The 4193-nt window shown below is 53.7% G+C and overlaps 1 pseudogene; it reads left to right on the forward strand.

The window, feature by feature from the left end:
* The first annotated feature begins 987 nt into the window (after positions 1 to 987).
* Positions 988 to 3918, forward strand: LOC100926428 (annotated as a pseudogene).
* The last annotated feature ends 275 nt before the right edge of the window (positions 3919 to 4193 follow it).

A 4193-nucleotide genomic window follows, 5' to 3' on the forward strand; every position in this document is an offset into this window, starting at 1 on the left:
ACTGGCCACCGGGTGCGCGTGTTTGCTGCTGAGGCACTGCCTGCACCATAGTGTTGGGGCACACCACCTTGATGACCTGCTTGGCGCCTGTGTCTGGCCTGCTGGGGCCAGGCTGGCTGTTGACAAACGACACCTGGAGGGCAACTCGAGTACTCAGAGTAGACGCAGCAACAGCAGCAGGAGCAGCAGGAGCGGCAGGAGCAGCAACAACAGCAGCAGCAGGAGCAGCAGCAACAGCAGTTGGGAAAGTGAAGCTCCCCAAACCAACCCTCTTCATTCAACTGCCAGCCTTGTGAGACAAGGTTTAGGAATTGTAGAGAGCAGGAATGGCTTGTGAATTAACCTATCCAGGCAATTCCCAAAGGAAGAAATTCCTTCTCACTAATAAGATAAAGTGGCATCTTCTCAGTATGGTATAGTTTTAGCCTCTTATAGCCTTCCAGCTGCCAGGCTCCTTTAGATTGTTTGGACCAAAGTCGACTTTCCTTCTAGTAAATTGTGGCTTTAGTTGTTGTAAGGGTGGGGGGAGGAGCACTTTATGAATGAACTGAGTTCACACCTCCTTTTCCTGAGGTGACTTTGAACTCTTGACTTTTGTGCCCTGCCCTGAGGTAGGACTTTCCACCTATATAAAGAAAGGGATTGCTCACTTGGCTGCCTTGAGCTACTGAGGCAAGTCCTATGTTGGAACCTGCCAGAGGTGGCAAAGGAGCAGCCGAAGGTGATTCCAGTCGGCTTTCCCAGCATTATTGAAGCAGAGTTTTGCGTTCTTACATACAGATAAAACACAAATTCGTCAAGATTCTCCTGAGAACGTTCTTATTTGTGACTTTAGACAAGAACTCGAAGAGACACAGAGTTGGACCAAGAGAAAAAAACCGACAGCTCTTCCTACCGTAGAGCACACAAGCTCATCTTCGGCACCGGAGAAACGCTGGAGAGATCAGATTCCTGCATCGAATCTCGCGGCTGAAGAAGATGAAGAGCATGGAGTCAGGGGCTGCTGCCATGGGTCAGGGCAAGCCGATGGTCGGCAGCAATACCGTGACTCCTGCTTTGTCCTCCACAAACGGCCAAGTTGGTACCACCACCGCGGTGCCGACTTTGACTGGAAACAATGTCGTTGCGAACTCTGAGCTTCCCGGGAGTGTTGTGGCTTTCGCTGGGACTCTGCCTGCTGCTGGGGCCCCTGCCATCAGCCACGTCGATCCGAAACCAGAATCTGTGATGGTGCAGCTGGGGAAGGGAAATGCTGCCAAAGCTGTCCTGCCTCCAGCTGCTTCTAGCGTTACCAACCAGATATTTCTCCTCAGCACTGCGGTGCCTGGTTCTTCCTCACCCATCGTGACCCTCTCGTCCAGAAGTGGGAGACCTGCTGTGGTAGTAGGGAAGCTACCAAGTCAAAAGGCTGGACCTGCCACAGTCTTCCAGACAGGGAGCAATACCTTGTTCAACAGAGGGAGTGGGCCTGCTCCTGCTGCTCCTGCTGCTCCTGCTGCTCTTGCTGCTGCTGCTCCTGCTGCTCCTGCTGCTCTTGCTGCTGCTGCTCCTGCTGCTCTTGCTGCTGCTGCTCCTCCTGCTGTTCCTGCTGTTCCTGCTGCTCCTGCTGCTGTTGCTGCGTCTACTCTGAGTACTCGAGTTGCCCTCCAGGCGTCGCTTGTCAACAGCCAGCCTGGCCCCAGCAGGCCAGACACAGGCGCCAAGCAGGTCATCAAGGTGTTGTGCCCCAACACTATGGTGCAGGCAGTGCCTCAGCAGCAAACACGCGCACCCGGTGGCCAGTCCAGCACAGGGACTGTCAAGATGGTCGGGACCGCCGTGAAAAAGGATCTGCCCCAATCTAGTGGGACACCAGCTCCTGGAGCTGGGAAGGCCGCGGCTAAAGGCCCGGCCAACACAGTGGCACAAAGCCTAGCAGGAACTCCAGCAGCTCCTGTGGTTCGAATCCAAGGCCCCTTGACTCCGAGCGGTGCAACACCCCGTCAGCCTCAAGCAGCTCCGAAGCCTCCAAATGTTCAGACTATACGACTGCCCCCAGGTACGGTCCTCGTGCAAAATGTGACTAATGGGCAGTTGTTCCTGCTTTCTCAACAGAGCTTGGTACAGGCCCACGCTCAGTCCCAGTCTCAGAAGACCACGGCAAGAAGCGCGGCCATTCCCACGAGCACTCCTCCAGTCCCCAAATCAACTACTGTGCGGGCTCCTGGAGCCACAATTATTGCCCGGCAAGTGACACCGGCTGCCTCAAATGAGCGAGAGCCTCAGACCCAGCCCACCCAGCAGTCAGCTGCAGCAGCACGGCCTTGTCCTGGCCCGCAGGTGCAGACGCCTCTGGGGGCTGCCGCCCAGGCAGCTGCCTCAGCAACGGGCTCCACAGCCGTCCGGACTGCAGCTGCTCAGGGCCCCGGACCAGGAGCCAAGACGGCCTCTGCCGCTGCCACGGAAACGGTGGAAAATGCGAAGAAATGTCAGCACTTCTTGGCGACATTAGTCCAGCTGACCTCCCCCGGGAAACAGTCTGCAGAGGCGGCAGCGAAGATCCAAGACTTAGTCCGGAGGTTGCTGGACGGGAAAATCGAGGAGGAAGCTTTCTGCAGCGAGCTAAGCCGAGATCTGAATGCTTCGCCTCAGCCTCACCTCGTGTCTTTCCTGAAGAGGAGTTTACCCACCCTGAGAGAGTCGATTCCAGATTCGGCCGTTTTTATCCAGCAATGTCTGCAGCAGCAGCAGCAGCAGCAGCAGCAGCAGCAGCAGCAGCAGCAGCAGCAGCAGCAGCAGGTCACGACCCAGGCCGCCACTGCCCTGAGCGCAGAGTCGCTGAGCGGCCTCGTAGCGCGCCCAGCCGGCAACACAGCTCTTCAGCCGGCAGTCAGTCGCGCCCTTCAGCCTCCAGTCCTCCCTCTGACTCAAGGCGCGCCGGCCCGCACCAGCGGACCCGAACAACCCGCGCCTCTGCTTGGCCAGCAACCACAGAAGCCGGGGCCTTCGAGTAGACCGCTCAAAATCACACTGACGCCAACTCCCAGGGCCGCACTGCTCGCTCGCCCTTTGCAAATCCAAGTAAGTCGACAGACAGCTCCCGGCCTCCAGCCTGCCCAGGCGGTGGCCGCAGGAGCTCTTTCCACTGTCTTGGCCCAAGCGGTTGTTTCGCAAAAGAACAACCCGAAAGGACTCGGCAGAGGTGCTTTCAGCGGTGACGGTGACAGTAAGGGGGTCCTTTCGTCGGCAGGAGGAATCTCGGCAACGAATTCTAAATCAGCGGGCGCATCAACAAGCTCTTCTAAAGGGGAAACCTTTCTCCTTTCCGCACCTTTACAAAGAAGAATCTTAGAAATAGGCAAAAAGCATGGCATAACGGAGCTGCATCCTGACGTAGTGAGCTACCTGTCACGAGCAACGCAGCAAAGGCTGCAAACTCTGGTGGAAAAAGTATCGGTAGTCGCCCACCAAAGGTATCTTTCTTATAAAGATGATGAAAGTTATGAACAGGAGAGTGACGTCCGGGCACAGCTCAAATTCTTTCAACAGCTGGATCGACTGGCAAAGCAGAGGAGAGACCAACGAGAAAGAGACGTGTTGATGCAGGCGGCCAAGTCTCGATCTAAACAAGAAGATCCAGAAAGACAGCGGTTGAAACAGAAGGCGAAGGAGATGCAGCGACAGGAGCTAGCACAGCAGATGCAAAGGGCAGCCGACTTAGCTGCATTAGCGGCGATTGGCCCTAATAAAAAAAGGAAGCTGGATTCCCAGGATGCCGAACCAGAGAAGGCGACTCCAAGCACTTTTGGAATCGGAATAACTGGACAGTTTACTCGAAAAAGGACAATTCGACTCAACCTCAGGGACCTCATCTTTGGTTTAGAAAAGGAGAAAGAGACAAGACATTCACTATTACTCTATAAAGCATTTCTTAAGTAAAGACGGGGAAAATAAACACATTTCTATGGAGACACCTGGGGACGATTTAATATATTTGCATAGTAAGCCCTTTATGTAAACCACAATAGGATATTGTTAAAATCTATTGCTCTTAGCACATAAATTTTATATCCCTGTTTACTAATTCTTTTTATAGTCCTATTTGTATTTATATTTTTATGTTATATTCCTATGTGTAAATCAATTCTTCATAATGAAAGTTAATGCCTGTAACACGGAGAATACTTACAAAAGCCTATGGATATTATTAAAGG

This window comes from Sarcophilus harrisii, chromosome 2, assembly GCF_902635505.1.
Source record: "Sarcophilus harrisii chromosome 2, mSarHar1.11, whole genome shotgun sequence".
In the NCBI taxonomy this organism is placed as follows: domain Eukaryota; kingdom Metazoa; phylum Chordata; class Mammalia; order Dasyuromorphia; family Dasyuridae; genus Sarcophilus; species Sarcophilus harrisii.